This window comes from Stenella coeruleoalba, assembly GCF_951394435.1.
Source record: "Stenella coeruleoalba genome assembly, chromosome: 2".
NCBI classification, from domain to species: domain Eukaryota; kingdom Metazoa; phylum Chordata; class Mammalia; order Artiodactyla; family Delphinidae; genus Stenella; species Stenella coeruleoalba.
The window spans coordinates 65544017-65567442 of NC_137147.1; the positions used below are offsets into that span (position 1 = coordinate 65544017).

Here is a 23426-nt window from a genome sequence, read left to right on the forward strand (position 1 = left end):
AATAAAGACTATTACAAGAGACAAAGAAGGACACTACATAATGATCAAGGGATCGATCCAAGAAGAAGATATAACAATTGTAAATATTTATGCACCCAACATAGGAGCACCTCAATACATAAGGCAAATACTAACAGCCATAAAAGGGGAAATTGACAGTAACACAATCATAGTAGGGGACTTTAACATCCCACTTTCACCAATGGACAGATCATCCAAAATGAAAATAAATAAGGAAACACAAGCTTTAAATGATACATTAAAAATGATGGACTTAATTGATATTTATAGGACATTCCATCACCAAACAAGAGAATACACTTTTTTCTCAACTGCTCATGGAACATTCTCCAGGCTAGATCATATCTTAGGTCACAAATCAAGCCTTGGTAAATTTAAGAAAATTGAAATCATGTCAAGTACCTTTCCTACCACAACACTATGAGACTAGATATCAATTACAGGAAAAAAACTAAAAAACACAAACACATGGAGGCTAAACAATGCACTACTTAATAACCAAGAGATCACTGAAGAAATAAAAGAGGAAATCAAAAAATACCTAGAAACAAATGACAATGAAAACAGGATGACCCAAAACCTATGGTATGCAGCAAAAGCAGTTCTAAGAGGGAAGTTTATAGCAATACAGTTCTTCCTCAAGAAACAAGAAACATCTCAAATAAACAACCTAAACTTACACCTAAAACAATTAGAGAAAGAAGAACAGAAAAACCCCGAAGTTAGCATAAGGAAAGAAATCATAAAGATCAGATCAGAAGTAATTGAAAAAGAAATGAAGGAAACGATAGCAAAGATCAGTAAAACTAAAAGCTGGTTCTTTGAGCAGATAAACAAAATTGATAAACCATTAGCCAGACTCATCAAGAAAAAAAGGGAGAAGACTCAAATCAATAGAATTAGAAATGAAAAAGGAGAAATAACAACTGACACTGCAGAAATACAAAGGATCATGAGAGATTACTACAAGCAACTATATGCCAATAAAATGGACAACCTGGAAGAAATGGACAAATTCTTAGAAATGCACAACCTTCTGAGACTGAACCAGGAAGAAATAGAAAATATGAACAGACCAATCAGAAGCACTGAAATTGAAACTGTGATGAAACATCTTCCAACAAACAAAAGCCCAGGACCAGACGGCTTCACAGGAGAATTCTATCAAACATTTAGAGAAGAGCTAACACCTATCCTTCTCAAACTCTTCCAAAATATAGCAGAGGGAGGAACACTCCCAAACTCATTCTACGAGGCCACCATCACCCTGATACCAAGACCAGACAAAGATGTCACAAAGAAAGAAAACTACAGGCCAATATCACTGATGAACATAGATGCAAAAATCCTCCACAAAATACTAGCAAAGAGAACCCAACAGCACATTAAAAGGATCATACACCATAATCAAGTGGGGTTTATCCCAGGAATGCAAGGATTCTTCAATATACACAAATCAAACAATGTGATACACCATATTAACAAACTGAAGGAGAAATACCATATGATCATCTCAATAGATGCAGAGAAAGCTTTTGACAAAATTCAACACCCATTTATGATAAAAAACCCTGCAGAAGGTACGCATAGAGGGAACTTTTCTCAAAATAATAAAGGCCATATATGACAAACCCACAGCCAACATCGTCCTCAATGGTGAAAAACTGAAACCATTTCCACTAAGATCAGGAAAAAGACAAGGTTGCCCACTCTCAACACTCTTATTCAACATAGTTTTGGAATTTTTAGCCACAGCAATCAGAGTAGAAAAAGAAATAAAAGGAATCCAAATCAGAAAAGAAGAAGTAAAGCTGTCACTGTCTGCAGATGACATGATACTACACACAGAGAATCCTAAAGATGCTACCAGAAAACGACTAGAGCTAATAAATGAATTTGGTAAAGTAGCAGGATACAACATTAATGCACAGAAATCTCTGGCATTCCTATACACTAATGATGAAAAATATGAAAGTGAAATTAAGAAAACACTCCCATTTACCATTGCAACAAAAAGAATAAAATATCTAGGAATAAACCTACCTAAGGAGACAAAAGACCTGTATGCAGAAAATTATAAGACAGTGATGAAAGACATTAAAGATGATACAAATAGATGGAGAGATATACCATGTTATTGGATTCAAGAATCAACATTGTGAAAATGACTCTACTCCCCAAAGCAATCTACAGATTTAATGCAATCCCTATCAAATTACCACTGGCATTTTTCACAGAACTAGAACAAAAAATTTCACAATTTGTATGGAAACACAAAGACCCCGAATAGCCAAAGCAATCTTGAGGAAGAAAAACTGAGCTGGAGGAATCAGGCTCCCTGACTTCTGACTATACTACAAAGCTACAGTAATCAAGACAGTATGGTACTGACACAAAAACGAAATATAGATCAATGGAACAGGATAGAAAGCCCAGAGATAAACCCATGCACATATGGTCACCTTATTTTTGATAAAGGAGGCAAGAATATACAGTGGAGAAAAGACAGCCTTTCAATAAGTGGTGCTGGGAAAACTAGACAGGTACATGTAAAAGTATGAAATTAGAGCACTCCCTAACACCATACACAAAAATAAACTCAAAGTGGATTAAAGACCTAAATGTAATGCCAGACACTATCAAACTCTTAGAGGAAAACATAGGCAGAACACTCTATGACATAAATCACAGCAAGATCCTTTTTGACCCACCTCCTAGAGAAAGGGAAATAAAAACAAAAATAACCAAATGGGACCTAATGAAAGTTCAAAGCTTTTGCACAGCAAAGGAAACCATAAACAAGGCCAAAAGACAACCCTCAGAATGGGAGAAAATATTTGCAAATGACAAAGGATTAATCTCCAAAATTTACAAGCAGCTCATGCAGATCAATATCAAAAAAACAAACAACCCAATCCAAAAATGGGCAGAAAACCTACATAGACGTTTCTCCAAAGAAAATATACAGATTACCAACAAGCACATGAAAGAATGCTCAACATCATTAATCATTAGAGAAATGTAAATCAAAACTACAATGAGGTATCACCTCACAGCAGTCAGAATGGCCATCATCAGAAAATCTACAAACAATAAATGCTGAGGGCTTCCCTGGTGGCGCAGTGGTTGAGAGTCTCCCTGCCGATGCAGGGGACACGGGTTCGTGTCCCGGTCCTGGAAAATCCCACATGCCACAGAGCGGCTGGGCCCCTTGAGCCATGGCCGCTGAGCCTGCACATCCAGAGCCTGTGCTCCGCAACAGGGGAGGCCACAACAGTGAGAGGCCTGCGTACCACAAAAAAAAAAAAAAAAAAAAAAAACGCTGGAGAAGGTGTGGAGAAAAGGGAAACTTCTTGCACTGTTGGTGGGAATGTAAATTGATACACCCACTATGGAGAACAGTATGGAGGTTCCTTAAAAAACTAAAACTAGAACTACCTTGTGACCCAGCAATCCCACTACTGGGCATATACCCTGAGAAAACCATAATTCAAAAAGAGTCATGTACCACAATTTTCATTGCAGCTCTCTTTATAATAGCCAGGACATGCAAGCAATATAAGTGTCCATCAACAGATGAATAGATAAAGAAGATATGGCACATATATACAATGGAATATTACTCGCCATAAAAAGAAACGAAATTGAGTTATTTGTAGTGAGGTGGATGGACCTAGAGTCTGTCATACAGAGTGAAGTAAGTCAGAAAGAGAAAAACAAATACTGTATGCTAACACATATATATGGAATCTAAGAAAAAAAAAAAGGTCATGAAGAAACTAGGGGCAAGACGGGAATAAAGACACAGACCTACTAGAACATGGACTTGAGGACAGGGGGAGGGGGAAGGGTAAGCTGGGACAAAGTGAGAGAGTGGCATGGACATATATACACTACCAAATGTAAAATAGATAGCTAGTGGGAAGCAGCCGCATAGCACAAAGAGATCAGCTCAGTGCTTTGTGACCACCTAGAGGGGTGGGATAGGGAGGGTTGGAGGGAGGGAGACGCAAGAGGGAAGAGATAGGGGAACATATGTATATGTATAACTGATCTACTTTGTTATAAAGCAGAAACTAACACACCATTGTAAAGCAATTATACTCCAATAAAGATGTTAAAAATAATAATAAAAAATAAATGGGAGAAAATTTGAAAGGACTATAGTCCTAACCTCCAGCATATAAAAACATAAAGTTGCTGTAATAAGAGTATGAAGAAAAAGTGACACTTTATTACAATTCTCAGGGACATTCCAGTAAAACTGAGTGAAGATTTGTTTTGGGGACCATGTCAGAAATGCTCTCTAATAAACAGCTGTTGTTTCTACCCAACAGCCATTTCCAAAAGTTCTGAGATATCCAAAGTTTTTGTCTCTTAAGCTTCTTTTCCTTTGGGAAAGAGGATCCAAAATTACCTTTGGAAACCACCCTCCACTATTCTCCAGTCATGTGGTTTCCATGGAATTGAATCCAACCCTAGCTGCAGGGGAGTCCCAGACTGGCTTTAAAAAACAACGTATCCCATCCCTGTGGCTACACTGATTACTTCCAGAATGGCACATCAACCAGTCAGAGCCAAGGAAACATGTTTAGTCTTCCTCTGGAATTGGTAGTGAGAGCATATAAAACCACAAAGTGAGCCAGTAAAGCTGACACCCAAACGAAGCAAGCCTAGAGACTGATCATGGTGATAATATGTGAGCACTGGATCAGACCACACTGGAAGCTCAGCCTGCCCGTGTACTTCATGTGAACCAATACATTCTCATCTTACTTAAGGCACTTTAGGTTGGCTTTTCTAATGCTTGCAATCTAGAGAATCCTAATGGACATGCCCTGCTTCCCCTGTCCTTACTCTCCTCCAGGCTGAAGTAGGCTGGGTCCCAGGAGCAGTAGGTCTCCCTACCTTAAGCCTCTCTATAAGGCTGCTGGAATTTCTCTGGCAGGTCTCCACAGTCATTCTACCAGCAATGAAGGTCCTGAGAGAGCTCCCTTTGACCTATGATTAAGGGCTCCGGCTTACAACCTGCCCTCCCTGCATCTGTTTCCTATGGCAGGAAGGCAAAATGCCCAATATGAGATAGATGGGGAAATCCCTGGGCTTGAAGCTCAGTTATTGATGCAATAACAGATTTCAGCTGTCTCCCTTTCTTTTACCACTTTGTCATATCACAGCTACTCAAAACCAAGAAAAGGAAACCTCAGTGGCTCAGTGGAATTACAGAGACAGAGAGTATAAGCCCTGAAGACAGAAGGGCAGTTTTGACTCTTTCCACACTGCCCTGCAGCCAAGATTGAGTGGCCGTGGCCCTTCCCTTCAGTTCTCCATCACAGGTCTCCAGCACACAGCTACACCCTGTGGTCATAGGATGCTATGGACTGAACTGTGTCCCCCAAAATCTGTATGTTGAAGCCCTAATCACCCCCCTCCCCAATATGACTGCGTTTGGAGTTAGGGCCTATCAGGAGGTAATAAAGGTTAACTGAGGTCATAAGGGTGGGTCCTAATCCGATGGGACTTATAAAAGAGGTAGAGACATCGAGCTCTTGCTCTCTCCCCACACACACAAGCACCAAGGAAAGGCCATGTAAAGACACAGTGAGAAGGCGTCTGTCTACAAGCCAGGAAAAGAGTTCTCGCCAGAAACCAAATCAGCCAGAACGTTTATCTTGAACTTCTAGCCCCCAGAATCATAAGAAAATAAATTTCTGTTGTTTAAGCCACCTAGTCTATGATATTTTGCTATGGCAGCCTGAGCAGACTAATAAAGAGGAGGCTACAGTTACCTAAAGCCAGTAGGAGCAAACTGTGTGATAAGGTTGTGCAAAAAGCTAATGCAATCTTTACTTAAGAAAATAATAATGTACTGTTGACAGACAGTAACTGTCATGTTTTATTCTACCACACATAAAAAGAAACAGTCAGAGGGCCAACTAGGACGAGTTGGCCAATGAGTCACCACTGAGGGAAACGGAAGTTGCTGGCTTGCAAAAGAGGACATAGTGGTTTTCAAATAGCAAAGAGGTGTCATGCTGAAGAGTGAGCTAACCTTGTTCTGGTACTCAAAAACTAGAAGACCAATGGAGAGAGAAAAGGCAAACCTGCTTTCAGTTTAACGTTACAAAGCGCTCACAAAGAGTTGCCCAGCAAATGAAAGGGTTGCCTCCTTGGGCCCTGGAGCACCTTATTACTGAAGATAAACAAGCAGAGGCTGAATAAGCATCTCTCAGAAATATCAAGCAAGTAATTCACACTGTGGGGCATAAGGTTGAACTATAAAACCTCTATCTCTTCCTCCAACTCTATGATCTTATGAAGCCATGACTAATAGCATAGTAATTAAGAACCAGACTCCTGGTTTCAAAACCCAACTCTGTCGCTTACAAACGGTGTGACTCTGAAAAAGTTACTTCCTCATCTGCAAAATTAGGGCACTAAGAGTAACTTCTTCACCTTGTGGTGGTGACATCAGTTAATCTATGTAGAGAACCTAGAAGAGCACCTAGCCCATGGTAAACCCCAAGTAAACATAAGCCTTTGTTATTGATAGCTGAGTGACAGCTTTGTTCTCAGCCCCATTATAACAAATGCAGGATGTAAAGATATGTGCATGGTCCTGGTTCTCAAGACTAATATATAAAAGTAGGAGCAAACAATGATAGCTACCAAGTTTTGAGTTCCTACTACAAATTGAACACTTTATATACATCATCTCTAACCTTCCAACAATCAGCAAAATAGTCATTACCATTCCCAATTAAAATGACAGAACCAAAAATTAAGATTAAGTAACTTGCAGCTAGTCACAAGGTGATAAGAGGATTCAAATCCACTTTTACCAGGCTCCAAAGTGTAGGCTTTTTCCATTCTGTCAGCCATCTCAAAACTAGTCTGTTCCTTTCAATTACCTAATTTCATCACTGCCAAACCCTATGGGGTAAATAGAGTAGACGGTATGGTGTGTGAGTTGTACATATAGGTTCTGGAGTCAGGATCAAAATGGTGACTCTGTGATACTAGCTATGTTCTTTAACTCAGGTCACAGCTCCTTCATGATAAAATGAAGAGGACATTAACAGTACCTATATGTGTTTAGAAAGTACCTGGCTAATCATTATAAGGTGTTAACCATTATTATCATTCCCACTGATACATAAAAGAAACTGAAGCAAATCAGCCAAAGAACCTAGACGATAAATCAGGTTTCTTGTTTGTCAACCATTTTTCTACTAGGTCATATAGTTGTACTGATATGACATGTTAGTGTTTTTCTTCTGAAAGACTGCATATCATATTTCCACAAACTTGAATATTCCTAACACTGAGCTCTTAGTCAAAATGATTATGTTTCTGCTACCTCTGCAAAGCTCAACTATCCAATACTTTTTTTGCTAATGATTCAATCCTTAACCATAACAAATTAGGCCACTGATCATGCCTCTTCTGTCCACGCCCTCCCCACATCACTCAGGAAAAGAAGGCGCCCCTGGTCCTATATCCCAGCCACAGCCGCCACAAGCAACAACACTGCCGGACCTCAGCCTTTGAGCTTCCTGCGCTGCTACAAATCCCAGTGTGTAGCTGCTACGGAAATGCTACTTGCCTCACATCTGGTTTCCATTTGCTTTACCAAATGGTCATGTTTTCACTTTGTGATCCTTCCAATGACCCATGCTAGACTTCCGAACAAACCCACCGTGGGCAAGCATTTCCTCTGGAGAAACTCCTTGCCAGCCCAACCCTAATTATTGTTTTTTCCTTATTATAGTCCTTGACGGTGACAAAGGAACACTCATGCCCCTCTCCTATTGTGGGTTGGAGACCAAAACAACAGCCCTGGAATTAAAATTTAAAAAATTTTTTAAAACAAGAGAGGCAACTAGAGAGTGACAGTGCCTATTCTCCTCTCTCTCCCTCACTCTCAAATTAGGCCTCTGACCCACACTCTCACACAGATAATGGGGTTTCCACCAGCCTGAGGATCCCGATTCCATGCCAAATACGGCTCCCCCATATGGCAAAAAAAGGCTGCAGCCATGGGACAGCTGCTGAGCTGAGACTAAATCCTGTTTGGAGCACTTATGGCTCAGAGGGTGTCACCTCCAAGATGTTAAGGGCTCCATCTCTCCCTCCCAGCCTGCCCATTAGGCTTAGAAGCAAGCATACAGCATAATCACCCGTGCCTCTCCTGGGTCCCTGAGGGGAGCCCCCTCCTCAGGGTGGAGCGTCTGTCATATGGCTACCAAGCATCTGGTTTTAAGCAGGTTTTTTTGAGAGGTGAAATGGTGCCAGTGTTGTACTGTTTCCCTTCCCTGTGGGCATTCATCAGAGTAAATGACTAGAGAGTAGATTAGCCCTTTAAGAATCTGAGTCCTACTTGGCTAAAATGGATTATTTGGATCCAGAGTGTTGAACTTCACATACTAGGAATCCCTTCTAGTGTTAAAGTGAAGGGGAGTTTGAGTTGTTTTTCAGAGTTTATATTGTTGTCTGATTGTCTGATTGCCCCCCTACACACCTATACACACTCACACACACACACAATACATTCACAAACATTTTGTAACAGAAAGTTGGTTTCATTTTTTTCCTTATAACTTCTCCACGTCCTTGTTAGTGATGTGGAAACATTTTGTACTTCGGATTCAGCTTGGTGAGTGTTAAAGCTAAATCGGCAAGATGCTGGGCAATACTAAGGTCAAAAAGGCCGTCTCCTCCCCCAGCACCAGAAAATGCCAGAACTGGAGGATTGGGAAGGCAGCCTCGTTGGGGACAGACACAAAAGCAGAAAACAAGTAACATTAACCAATGATATGAACAAAGAAGGAGGAGAAGGAAGGTTTAGAGACGGGCAAAAAGATTGATGAGAGGTGCAGGAAGAAATGAACATTTATTAAGGACCTACCATGTACTAAAACTTTATGATTCCATTTTTATGCCCACAAGGACCTTGTAAGAAAGTAGGCACCCCATTTTTACAGACAAGTAACTTGTCTTACATTGTCTAGTAGCTAGTAAGTGTGATATAGCACCTAAATCCAAGTTTGTTAGAATCCAAAACCCCATGTTTTTAAATGCATCAATCTGTCTCTGTTAAGTCTAAATAACTATGTTCATGTTTAACCACAAATAATGACTGTAACTATGGACACATGAAGTGTTAACATTAGAGGAAGCTAGATGAAGGGTATATGGGAACTCTCTGTACTATCGTTGAAACTCTTCTGTAAGTCTAACATTATTTCCAAATAGAATTTTTAAAATGAATGTAACTGCATTTCACAGAGCACATGAAACCCAGACAAGGAGCTAGCGATACTATGGATTAAGAGCCCAGTGATTCAAGAATCAATAACCAAGCTTCACATGATTTACTCACTGTCCTTTTGACCTCAGATGCTAATGAGCCCAAATGTTGCTTCTTACTAAAATGAAGTAATTACTTTAAAAGTTGCTGTCAATCTGAAGATACAATATTCAATTTGGCTGTACCCTGTTAATGTTGCTAATTTAAGCATAGTATTAAAAACTGCCATTACCCACAGTGCCACGTGCTTATAATGATTATACCTCACATTTTCAGAACAGACGCCCAAGAGTCTCATTCATGTTATAAGCAACTAAATAAAGTAAAATATTTTAGGCTTTTAGGTGATAATGCCTACTACTATTCTAATGATTGGTAACTCAATCATCTAGTTACAAAAACAATGTCTTTAGTTGTAAAAGTTCTATATGTTGACCTGGCATCATCTTTTCAGATATTTATTAGACAAGAAAGAGGACCCAGATCCTTCAGAGGACACAATCAGGCAAAAGAGAGTGACAGCCATCTAACCTTGCTTCTATTTTTCCTGCTACCACCTTTTGTGTTTCTAAAGGGGTATCTCAGAGTCCTGCTTTTCATTTGGGTGTGCTCTCCTTTGACCCTCCTTGTGGTACTCCTGGGTCTCTCAGTCTTGACACCCTATCCTGGCTGAGAGGTAGGCATGTAAACAATCTACATCTGACCCTCTCCGCCAGGAAATGGAATATTGGGCAAGGGAGGAACAGATAGAAGATAAATGGAGCTGAATCATTCTGATGGCTGCTAAAGAGACTTTCCATGAGCTACTCCAACTGAGATCCCATGGCTTCTATACTTGTGAGATCTTATTTTCTGTTATTGTGTGAGCTAGGCAAATCTATTCAATAAATTTTTTTTCTTTTACTAAAAGTTAGTCAGTTTTGGTTACAAGCAAACTTAGAGGATCAGAACATTGTATCTGGAAGGCATCTTAGAAATGAGGTAATAATAATGCTCCCTTACCTCCAGCCACTATGTTGCAGTTGAAGAAAGTGAGTATTTTAATTTGTGTTTAGTCTTGCTACATGGAAAGTCAACTTTTTGTCCTTGAAACTAACAGCACTCCAATGTAAACAGTGCCTGAGGGCTTGCCCATAAATATTTCATAGGATATTGCTATTTAAAAAAAGAAACAAAACTTGCTTTAAAGAGTTACTGATGCCATGAACTAGCTCTGCCTATAAATGGACACCCAACAACACAGAATATTAATACTCCTGCAGTATTTCCTATCACGGAAATAAGTTAAAGTAGACAGAAAGCACCTCTGAACTCTTTTTAAAGTAGCTCACTTAAATAAGATATTAGAAGAGACATTGCTGTAGCAAAAAAAAAAAAAAAAACTCAGTGGCTTAGAACATTAAAAGTTTACTTTTTGTTCACAGCGCAGTCCAATGTGGGTCATTAGAGGGACTCTGCTCCACAAAGTTATTTAGGACTCAGGTTCTTCCATCTTGTAATTCTGATCTTTAGTCTTTGAATCTCTCCATTCAGCAGACAAATGGAGACTTTTGGTGATAGGAGACTTTTATGGGTCAGGCCTGGAAGAGGAGCACAAGAGGTTGAGAAATGAGGTCTAGCTTTGTGCCCAGGAAGGAAAGAACACATTTATTAGTGAGTTCCAGTGGGCTCTACCACAAGCAGCAAATTCCTGGACTTGAAAGAAAATAAAAAATCTGACAGTAATTTCTTTAGTGTAATTTATCTCTATCTAAATACAGAGATTGCCCTACCTGAACTAGCTACACACAGATATGATTTGAAAATACTTCATTTTACAATGACACAAGAAAAGCACTACAATTATCTAAGTAATCAAGATATGCAAGATTTCTTATTAAAAAATTTACTAGGATATAAAAAAGTCGAATGATTAGGCCTCAGATGGAAAAAGGGGCTATTTCCATAGAACTAGTTTGGTTTTGCCTGCCCTGTGGTCAATATAATCATATCAGTAAAAGGGGGAGGGGAGAGGGGGCAGAGAACCAAGACTACAGAAACTCTAGTGTAAATGGTCAGGAAATGACCAAACTGCGATTTTCTTTGATGGAACGTGATCTATGGAAACATACTTCTGGAATTAAGGAGCAGAGAAGGACCCTTCTGGGCAGAACTTTCTGTCTTCTGCTGGACTCTCGCTATCTTCCTACTCCATTTCCATTGTCAGGCGGGCTGCCGCCACAGCAGAACCGGCTCCAGATGTTCCTGATGTCATTATCTGCTATGTGACTCATCCTGCCTGCCACCTTCAAATTAATGAGATTCTTGTTCTCAGTCTTGTGTCCTTCCTTGGGTTTCTCCTGGGCCACAGTGAGGGCGAGAGCATCCCCACAAAGGGGGCCTCATGTTCACAGGGAAGAGCAGCAAAGAATAGTTCTCTTTCCTAAACACCCCTCAGAGTAGAGTACAGTTGCCAGGGGGCACACAGTGTTCCTCACCCAAATAGGGCCACTGGCTCTGGTCATCTCCAAGATCTCAGGCCTGGGATATCCACAGTAAATCCCTAAGGTCTGAGCGCCTCACTCCTGGCACACCCACCTGGAAGAATAAAGCCCCTCAATTCCCTTGTTTCCTAATGATTATCCGTGCCACAGTGGCTTAAAGAGGAAGGAGGGGGTAGACGGAGGGAGGGCAGGCCTAGCCAGCAGGCCTGCTTCGGAGGCAGCCAGCGGGCTGGGCTGGCAGGCTGCTGAGAGCCTGCTGCTTCCCACGGGGGGTTTTGCTCACCGGATCAGAGTGACACTCGAGAAGGCAGCAGCTGTGGCCAGAGACATCTCCTCTAACTCCTTCTTAGCTAATGAACTGGAAGGATCCAGAGGGAGCCAGGAAAGAATGGCTCCCCTGGGGTGTGCAGGGAGGCCTCTCCTCCCATGAATTTTCCATTTTTAATTAGGCTTGATGGTTCAGTCAGGATAAGACTTTTGAGACAAAACATCATACTGAGAAAGGAGGCCCAAGTCTTCATACATCAGATCTCTTAGGATCACAGACCCAATACTTGCCCTGACTGGGCCCCCTGACTTGTTTTAAAGGGGTGAAGAGGAAAGAAACAGGGTATTTTTAAAGTATGTTTTCTATTTCAAAAGGAACACGTGATAATTATTAAAAATTGAAAGTTTTGAAATATAAACAAAAAAAGAAAATGTGGCCCATAAACCTATCTCCCCAGAGGATAACAATTTAGTGTTTTTATTTAGCTTTCTTATAGACATACAAAGATACCTGTGTGCTATTTGTACATAAATGTAGATATTTAAGATGAAAATTTGATCATATTATACACTCTTTGCCTCTTGCTTTTTTCCAGTTGCTGTAGTTCCAGTTGCTGAGATAGATCTATCTCATTTGCTTTAACAGCTAAATAGTGCTCCATTTTAAGTTTATGCCTTTATTTCACCAACCTTTTACTGAATAGTATCACTGCATACTTTTCAGAGTATTTTAGTAGAATAAATTCCTGACATAGTGATTACTAGATATTCTAGTTTACTATATATATATTTTATTTTAGTAGATTTTAATAGACATTGCCAAGTTGTAACTTTTTTGTTGTTGTTGTTCATTATAAATAAGCTTCCAAAACATATTTAAGTCTAGTCGTTTGAATGATTTGGCCATGAAACAAAGCTACCAGAAAAGTTCCTGCCTAGATAAATTAACTGTTTTCAAAATCTAGGAGTGTGGCTATGGAAATAGTTGGCAAAGAATTCACCGAAGACAGACAAAGCTGTGAACAGACAAGTCATTTGAACAATTTTACATTCAATCTCCGATCCTGGAAATTATACACAGTTGTACAACATTAACTCCTTTTAAAGTAAAAATCTTGAATCTCTTCATGTTTCTACAAGAAAGTCAGTCCTGGGTAGTTTGGAGACTAGAAATGAAACAGGGTCTATAAGGAAAGAGTCTAATATCCAGTGCCACAGTCCTCATGGCATGAAGGGGTGGGAGTGAGGAAAGTCCCTGGCCTGACACACACTTCTCTTAAGTAGATGCTAGATGTCCCTGCCCTGAACACTGGATTGGGGTATCAATGGTACCTCTGTCCTTGCATGTAACAGATGGAGAAGGGAAACCAAAAGAGTTACCCTCAAACTGCTGCTTTTGGGGTCACAATTCTGCAACTCACATAAAATCCATCTCTTTCTGTCTCCCCAACTTCCCTTCCTCCATAAACAATGAAGCAGGTCTGTATCCTCACTTTCCTAAGTCACTGTTGAACCCCATTCCCCAATACACACTAGCCTGAATTCAATCCCAAATTGGTGTGTGTGACTAACAGAGGTCGGCATGGGAGCTTTTGACGTCACTGGAGACAAATGTCAAAAGGGAAGAAGAAATGGGCATGTCCATTCTCATCTAAACATGTTTCAGTCTTTGTAGAATATAAAAAGTGCTAGCTTGTGTCTGAATAGGAGGGAAACAGAATAAAGTAACACGTTTTATGGACAAGTTTGAAAAATAGCAATATGAATTCATATGGCCTTAAAATATTTACTTCTATCTACAAGGTAAATTTTGTTAAGTGTGATTCAAAATTAATGACTACTGATTGTATCAAAGGCCTGTGTAATTGAAGACAACAGAACAAAAAATCAAAGAGAAGGACAAGGAAAGGAAACTTCCAAGAGTGAATAGATTAATTTTGAAAAAGATGATTTGGGTAGTCAGTTCTTTTCTTCATTCTCAAATTCTAAATATAATACAAAGAATTAAGAAGCTCCCTGGAGTTGAAATAAGAATTATACGAGAATGCTGGGACTTGCCTGGTGGTGCAGTGGTTAAGAATCTGCCTGCCAATGCTGGGGACATGGGTTTGATCCCTGGTCCGGGAAGATCCCACATACCACAGGGCAACTAAGCCCATGTGCCGCAACTACTGAGCTTGCTCTCTAGAGCCTGCAAGCCACAACTACTGAGCCCACGCGCCACAACTACTGAAGCCCGCATGCCTAGAGCCTGTGCTCCGCAACAAGAGAAGCCACTGTAATGAGAAGCCTGTGCACCACTACGAAGAGTAGCTCCCACTCACTGCAACTACAGAAAGCCCACGTGCAGCGATGAAGACCCAACGCAGCCAAAAACAAATAATATATATAAGTAAAATAAGTTAATTTAAAAAAAAGAATTATATGAGAATGCTGATAATAGTGGTTGCAATAATGCCATCATCAGACAATATCACCATAAAATGCCAATATAATAGTTCATGTATGTAAATACACACCTTATAAGTAATTCCCTTTTAAAAAAGGAAAAAGGAAAAAAGAAAGAAAAGCACCGTTTTTTCACCATGCCTTTTAACGTAGAATTATTATTCTTTTTTTTTTTTTAGAATTATTACTCTTAATGTAGAGTCAGATTAGATAATCACTCTACCTAACAGGAAAGTGTATGAGCATGAGTGCACATGTGCATATGTGTGTGTATATACACACATACAGACATCCTACTGTTTCATGTAATTTTAAATCAGTGTGTTCAAGTGTATATCTTACGGTATATTAATAACAAACTTTACGAAGGAAACCTAAGCTTACTAGATCAGTCTTAATTTTTTAATTAAACAACAACAACAAAAATGGGCTTCAGAATCACATAGAACTGTGTTCAAATCCTGGCTCCACCATTTACAATTCAGAGAACTTGAGACAAATAAATGACCACTCTAAGGCACAGTTTCCTCCACTGTACATGGAGTTACTCCATAGGGCTGTAATGTGAATTAGTGAGATGAGAACACGTACATGCACCAGACAAATTCTGAGGATTCAGTAAATTTGATTATCTTCCCTTTAATTCAAACATGAATAATTCATGCAAAATTCTTCCTAAGCTATAATGGTACTGTTATTAATAAACAAATAACAACAGTTAATAAAGTTATAAAACATAATTTTACATTTTTTACTAGTATTTATCTCATGAGACCATTACTGCTAGTTAAGTATATATCCACTTAGCCTTAAATACTATAATTGACATTTACCAAGAGAATTTATACTGAGGATATCAAAACTCCTCTCTAATCTTTCAATCCAGTGACCAAAAAGAAATGCCAAACCTAAAATGAACTGTAACCAGGATTGTTAAAGGATAATACATGGCTCCTGCTTATTGAAGAGAAACAAATGTCTCAGAGAGTTTGTTTTTAAATCACTCATAAGCACAGCAAAGGAAAGGTAAAACAAAGGGAACCACCTGACATAATATCTGAAATATACTACCCTTTTCCCCTTTCTGCTGCCAGAAAACAAAGCCCTTAAAATACAGGTCTCTAATCAATGCACATTACCTATTCCAATGTTTAAATTTGCCGGTGTTCCTAAATGGGAAAAAGTTCAAGTGTAAGGAAGAAAAGTCAGGAGTAGCAACAAATCCTGAGTAGATGAAATACTGGAATCCAAGTAAGATTCAGTCCATGTTAAAGAAAGAGACAATCAGAATTCAAATGGGTTCAGTCCATCCTTGTGGGATCCCACTTGTGCTTATGGTTCCAGTTTGCTCTTGCTCTCCTGCACTGGCTACTTTACAGCCATCTTCCCTTCCCTGCCTGCTCTGTGTCCACAAGCTCCAACTTCAAATGTGAAGATGACAGCATTATAGAGACTGCTTGACCAGCTCCCACAGTTACATGAGGTCACACCCCTACAATAAATCCCTGTGTGTCTGTCTGTGTACATATATATATGTACATATATGAAGGGATTTGTTACAGGTATGAGACCTTATATTATTGTGGGAGCTGGGGATTTATATATCTGACGAACCCTTACAGATACACACCAATATATATAATATGTTGATAATTTTCTTGCTTTTCTCTGGATATCTCACATCTCTGTGCTCTCTTCAACATAGAAGGGAAAAGGCAAAAATAATTTTAAAACATCCCTCTCTCTCTCTCTCTCCCCTTCAGTTAACTAGGTCATAACTAAAAGCCATTACATGGTGACATTATAGGATAAAGAATACCCAAAAGCCATTTTCCATCTCTTTCTTGTTAGCAGAAACCCAATTTGATTCAGTCGTCAGAGGCCTGCTTGCCTCCTGGGAGGCTGGGCCTTCCTTGGCCCCAGAGGATGCATCTTGAGTAGCCCAAGCCAATCATGGTCAGTTATTTTCCTTCCCAGTGATTGGGTTAGGAATGGGCATGTGACATAATTCTGGCCAGTTGATGAGGGAAATATGTTGGGTGCAAAGAGGTTTTAGGAAATTTCCCCCCTCCTTCTTAAAAGGGGACATGCAAAAGAGATGACCTTTCTCATATCTTTGGATGTTGTTTTGCTGGAAGATGGTTTCTGGAGCTGCTGTAGCCCTTATGGTAGGCAGGATAATGCCCTCCAAATATGTCCATATCCTAATCCTCAGAACCTGTAAATATCTTAGGTTACATGGCAAAGGGGAACTAAGGTTGCAGATAGAGTTAAAATTGCTAACCCTTAAAATAGATTATCCTGGTTTATCCAGGTGGGCCCAGTGTAATTCCAAGAGTTCTTAGAAATGAAAGAGGGAGGCAGAAGAGGCGAGTTGAAGGGAGATGTGACTATGGAATAAAGGCACAGAGATGCAACGTTGCTGACTTTGAAGATGGAGGAAGGGGGCCAGAGTCCAAGGAAAGTGAGCAGTCTCTAGCTCTGGAAAGGTAGAGAAATGGATTCTCCATGAGAGCCTCCAGAAGGCAAAGAAGCCCTGCTAACATCTTGATTTTAGCCAAGTGAGACTCAGGTGGGACATGTGACCTACAGAACCGTGAGATAACAAATTTGTGCTAATAAGCAGCAATAAGAAATTAATAGAGCCCTCTTTGACTATAATGCTAATACACTTGAACTCAAGAAATCAATGGCAGGAGTAGAGTAGGAGAGCTCTGGCTTCCCCCTGGAGTTTTAGTTAACTCAAACGCAGTATGTTCAAAATAATTAGTAAAACAAATGCAGAGCATGTTACTAGCCCAGTGTAACACTCCTACTGAACTTGTCACTTACGGATTGCCGTGTCCTGTTCTCAGCATCATGTTCAAAGAGGAACAGTTGCAACTAGAGCATTCACGTGATATCAAAGAAACAGCCAAGAACCCTGAGGATGCTCACCTTAGAGGAGACTTGAAGGGAGTCTACAAACCTTAAGAGGCTGGGATGTGTAAGTGGGAATGAGACTGTCCTCTACGGGACAGATTATAATCCATGGGTAGAAACAGAGGAATCAAGTTTCATCACAATATATGGAAGAGCTTTTTACCATTCAGAGATGATCACTGATGGAGGATGTTGCCTTTGAATGTACAGCACTTGATGTCACTGGAAGAGAGTCCTAGATAGAGTGGGTCTCATTCTCTTCTAAAAGTCCGTCTAAATCTAAGGCTTTATGGGTTTATTTTTTAAGTGAGAGTTTTAGAAAGTAGTACAATGCTTACCATATAGGAGGCACTTAACTCACTTGAGAGAGTTGGGTTTGGAGGCATAGGACACAGACTGCAAAATTCATCTACTTCACAGCTTGCTCATGTTGTTAACGCTTTAATAGGCATATCTGGCCTGTAGAAACAGGCCAGAAAACACTAGCAGTACAATTATCACTAAGAATTATCAGTAAGAATTAGTGTCCAGATAATACAATTGGTTCTTTTCACCCTGGTCTTTCCACAACTCACAGAGAGGAACAGAATTTATTTTGTTACTCCTCAGGTGGTTTCCAACCAGTGGTCATAACGTTTCTAGCTATTCATCATTCCACGCAATCGTTCAGTAAAGACAAAACAATGAACTGCTTAACAAGCAGTATTTGGTGGTGATGAGGGTGAATAGTATCTTTGTATTTGCCTCAATGTTAGGACCCTTTTCAGGACTGCCATCTGGACTAAACCAAATGACAATGCTGATTTCTTGCTGGCCCAGTCTCCATGCCTTGTTTTGCCCCTTTGGTTTCTCCAAAATCCAAGGCTTGTCTGACTCAGAATCAAAATAAGTGGCTAGTTACTAAAAAGGTTTTCGGAGTTTTGTTTGGTTGGTTGGGTTCTGTTGTTGTTGTTTGGGGTCCAGGCATTACCCTTAATTCCCTTAGGTTAAATACTACATTGTCCTTTACTATTTCTCTAAAAATGCATATAGTTCTAGTTCAGAATGGGAGTGAGGAGGTCACACATTGATTGCTTTCCTAGGCCTGGAGGGACTGGGGTATCAGAGCTGAGTGGTGCAAGGGGGAAAAGGGAAAGACCAGAAAGGGGGAAAACAAAGATGCACGGCACTACCCAGAACCACAGGGAGCTCTAGGCATCTCCTGTGGTATCACACCTTGCTTATGGACAAATTTTAGAACAAATTTAGCTGATGAGTGAACTCGCCTTAACTGTCTGCTTCCCTCACAGTGGCAGGTCCTGGTCCTAAAGCCACTTTGTATAGTGTGACTCTGTTATCCTGATTGGACCAAGAATAGGCATGAAGTCTAAGCTGGACCAATCAAAGTCCATTTACCAATATCTGAATTGAAATAGTGAAGAAGGAAGAAGGGAAAGACAGAGAAACAGGCTGAGTCTCTTGGGATGCCTCATCCAGTTACCATGATGTAGCTTAGAACCTGTAGGCTGACCATATTGTACTTGCCAAAGGTCAAAGGGGCAGAGGAAACAGGCCTATGGCAAGACACACCCGATCCTAGGCCCTCCAGAGGCCTGGCTACATTCTTGCTCGGCGTTACATGAGTCACTCGTGGTATTTTGCAAGTTATTTTTTCCTTAGCTAATCTTGACTGGAGTCTGTTACTTGCCACCACGGAATCACAATAGTACTCATCTGTGGTATCTTTTTTTTTTTTTTTTTCTTCTGTACGCGGGCCTCTCACTGTTGTGGCCTCTCCCGTTGCGGAGCACAGGCTCCGGACGTGCAGGCCCAGCGGCCATGGCTCACAGGCCCAACCGCTCCGCGGCATGTGGGATCTTCCCGGATCGGGGCACGAACCCGTGTCCCCTGCATTGGCAGGTGGACTCTCAACCACTGCACCACCTGGGAAGCCCTGTGGTGTCTTTTTAATGTGTCAACTTAACTAAGCTGAACCACATTTTCCAGAATTCCCTTTCCTATATATTTCTGATGAGGGTCAGCCACAAGAAGTATTCTTGTGGGAGATTTGCTGGGCAGAAATGATGCAGCAATCATTTTGCAGCTCACACAGGTGCTGCTTATCTTTGCTCACTCACCTCGTTTGCATGAGGCAGCAGCTGGGCCTGCAACTTGCTCTACTTTCCCCTGGATCTTCCCCAGCTTCTCCAACTCTTGGGCCAGGTGTGTATGTTTAGCTCTGTAATGAAGAATTCGAAATGTACTTTTATCCATATATTACTTTATCCTGTTGATACCTGGCCCATCCTCCCAACCTATCGAGATCATTTTATCTGTCATTCTGTATGTTAGCTAACTAAGCTTCATTACAATCTAACGCCTGGCTGTCCTCCCCATACCCTTTTTATTTATACTTCTCGGGGCCCTTCTACCTTCTAGAAATCTATTAAACACCCTGGGCAAGAATGGAAGGAGATCTAATATATTACTGTGCTGCCCCTTCCTTTTACATTTAAACAAAAGTTTCTGAAGATAATGGTAGCCCCAAGGAATGAGTTTTGCAGATATGGAAATTTCCATCAGGCCTGGTAGTGAGGTATTTGAAGGCAAAAGAGGGTCTTAAGGTAGGTGGCTGCCTCATCCGGCTACTCTTGTGACAAGCTTTGGCCACCCCACAGGAGATAGGAACCCCCAGCTTCTCCCATCTCTTACACAGGGCAAACATTCCTCATCCTTTGTCTTCCTTTCTCAGAGAACTGTAAGATTATAGGTCACAGAAAGTGACTTGTTTCCATCCTTATCCCCCGGGTCTAGAATATGCCTGGCACAAGTAGCTACTCAGTAATAACTGTTGCTCTTTGCTGCATAAGCTTGCACAAGGCCCACTTTGACACAGAGGGCTCGGGAAATCCTAGCCAACCCTAAACTGCAGCACAAATACCACCCTCCAAGTCCATAGCAGCAGACACATCACTGGCCCTGACAAAATTTGGGGGTAAAAAAGGGAGGGAAGAAAGAAAAAAAAGGGTGATTTACTACTTTTTATCAAACCTATAATACAATTCCAATTTAAAACTAGAGACTAGTCAAATATATTATTATCCTTAAGCCCTTTTAATTCTGAGTCCTTGAAATTAATTTAAACTAAAATGCCCCACCTGAGCAAAGTGTGCATATTATGTTAACTGTTTAAGAAGGGAGAGGGAAATATGAGATTGGTAGACAGATAGATATCAAAAAATAAAAAATGGCTATCTAGGGACTTCCCTGGTGGCACAGTGGTTAAGAATCCGCCTGCCAATGCAGGGGACATGGATTCGATCCCTGGTTCAAGAAGATCCCACATACCGCGGATCAACTAAGCCCATACACCACAACTACTGAGCCTGTGCTCTAGAGCCCGCGAGCCACAACTACTGAGCCTGCGTGCCACAACTACTGAAGCCTGTGCACCTAAAGCCTGTGCTCCACAACAAAGAGAAGCCACCACAATAAGCCCGCGCACCACAACTAAGAGTAGCCCCCGCTCACTGCAACTAGAGAAAGCCTGCACGCAGCAACGAAGACCCAATGATGAAGACCCAACGATGAAGACCCAACGCAGCCATAAATAAACAAATTTATGTTAAAAAAATGGCTATCTATAGAGGGAGGAAAGGCATAAAGTGAAGAGGACAGGATAAAAGCCAAATTTCTTTACATATACTTTTGTTGATTAGACTGTGGAATCATGCAAATATTTTATATCATTATAAAACAAAATTAAATTTTAAACAGCAATACTTTTATGCTGAATCCATACTCAAAAAGCTATATACTATATGACTCCATTCATATGACATTCTGAATAAAAGCAAAACTACATGGACAAAAAAACAGAATCAAATTGCTGGGAACTGGAGTGGGGGTTGACGGTAATGGAGCTTGGGGCAATTCGGGGGGTTGATAAGACTGTTCTGTATCTTGGTTTTAGTGCAGGGTACATGATTTTATGCTTTCGTCAAAATATGCAGAACTATACATTAAAGAGGATAAATTGTACAGTATATACATTATACCTTATTAAAAAGAAGTATAAAATATCCTTAATAATAAAAAGCAAAAAAAAAAAAAAAAAAAGAACCTAAATGTGTGTCTAGTTGGTGGTATAACCACCAGAAACAAATCATGCCAAGTGACTTAAAAACACAGTAATGTGTCTGGTTATTCATTATTTTGGCATATGCCCTCATTACAAAAAAGAACTTCAAACAATTCTAACATTTTCAACTAATCACACTGTTAGAGTAGCATTAATAATGCTACACTTGGACTACTGTGTGTTTAGTGGGGGATAAGGAAAATGAGTAATTGGTGTTAAGAAGAGATTTCGATGTAGAAGAAAGGTACAGATTAAGATCAATGAAATTAAGTAAAAACCCTCTTTTTTGAATTAGAAGTGTCAATATGAATTCATAATTTATTTTATGTTAAAAAATATTTCTTGTATCTGTCTACTGAAAAGACCTAGAAATAATAACGAAACCGGAAGCAATAAGCACCCATAGCATCCAGGTAGTGGTCTCTAAAATACCCCAGGGCTTCTTGGAGAAATGGTAAGTTCATGTCTGGAACAGAAAATGTAAAAGAGGAGCCAAGAGCAGTTTTTTACACCAGAAAATAAAGAAGTCATCAAACATTACTGGAGTTGTATCTAGAAGACCCAGGAGTCAACGTCAATGCTCCTACTGGGCAAATATGGGAAACTTTAAGCACCAATAAGGATAATACCAGCAATGGATTAGAATATATCACGTGCGTTTAAATCCCTAAGTTCATAATGACCCTAGAAAGCACTGGTCATTGTTGCACACTAGGGAACCACTTACTATCTGTAAAGCTGATAAATAGAAAGAAAGAATCAAGCACCTGTCCTGCCTTTCCTTTATGAACCATACCTTATAGGGAACTCTAGTGGTTGTTGAGGGCAAAATTTTCTTTAAACTGGAAGTAGTCTGGCTAATAAAGGAAGAAGCAAAAACACTGATGGGATTCTGTCAGATGCAATTATTAGCCAGAGGAATGAGCCTGACTTCTAAGCGAAAGAGAACAATTTAAGGTGAGAAGACACAAGAACATTTCTCATATGTAAGCATTTCATGAGAAAGTGGTATTGATCACTGAAAAGTAAATGTGTTTAAAATTTTTTTTCTTTTAATAATTTTATTGGGATATAATTCATATACAATACACTCATTTAAAATACACACTTCAATGGTTTTTAATATATTCAGATACACACAACCATCACCACAGTTTGAGAATATTTTCATCATCCCCAAAAGAAGCCTCATACCCATTATACCCAGCCTGGGCCATCCCCGTGGGTATGAAGTGGAATCTCACTGTGGTTTTCATTTACATTCTAAAGACGGATTTTTAGTGTGCAGAGAAATTATTTTTTTGAACCTTTATCACTCAAAGTGAGGAGAAAAGATCCTTTTGAAATGAGAACAAGTTGATTCACAATTCAAAAAATAATAAGATGAATCCTTTTTTGTGAGGGACTCTCAAGCCAGTTTTCAGGAATAAAAAGCATACTAAAGGATAAATCCTATAAAGAAGGAAAAGGCTAAGAACATGAGAAGATGGAGCATTATGTTTTTTGGTCATATTTTGACTGATAATTTGACCCCTAAACATTACGGTGAATAAAAACTTTTATTCCCAAGAACTGGTTTTTCAATCAAACGGTGTCAGAATGAGCAGACAACTCCTGAATTTAACAAACAGAAAGGAGAGAGGAAGGGGGGTAGCATTTGTGTTTTGGAACAATTTTTTTTTAATATTTAGTTATTTTATTTATTTTCCTTTTTTGCTTTTTATTTTCTTTTGGCTGCATCGGGTTAGTTGCGGCACATAGGATATCTGTTGAGACATGTGGGATCGTTTTCGTTACAGCGTGCAGTCTGCTCCGGTTTCTCTCTAGTTGCAGTGTACGGGTTTTCTCTCTCTAG

At 40.0% G+C, this 23426-nt stretch overlaps 1 protein-coding gene across 6 annotated transcripts in view; it reads right to left on the bottom strand.

Moving 5' to 3' along the window:
- The window catches only part of AKAP6 (A-kinase anchoring protein 6), a 598487-nt gene that overhangs the window by 514475 nt on the left and 60586 nt on the right, over positions 1-23426 (bottom strand). For 4 of the 6 annotated variants that reach the window (XR_013827168.1, XM_079913693.1, XM_079913688.1 and 1 more), the window contains exon 4: positions 19569-19669. The exons of 1 other annotated variant lie outside the window; for it this stretch is intronic. The gene's annotated coding sequence lies outside the window, so the exon portion shown is untranslated. Of the gene's footprint in view, positions 1-10742; positions 10912-19568; positions 19670-23426 lie in introns of all 6 variants that reach the window. One more of the 6 variants, XM_079913689.1, reaches the window with a different exon arrangement.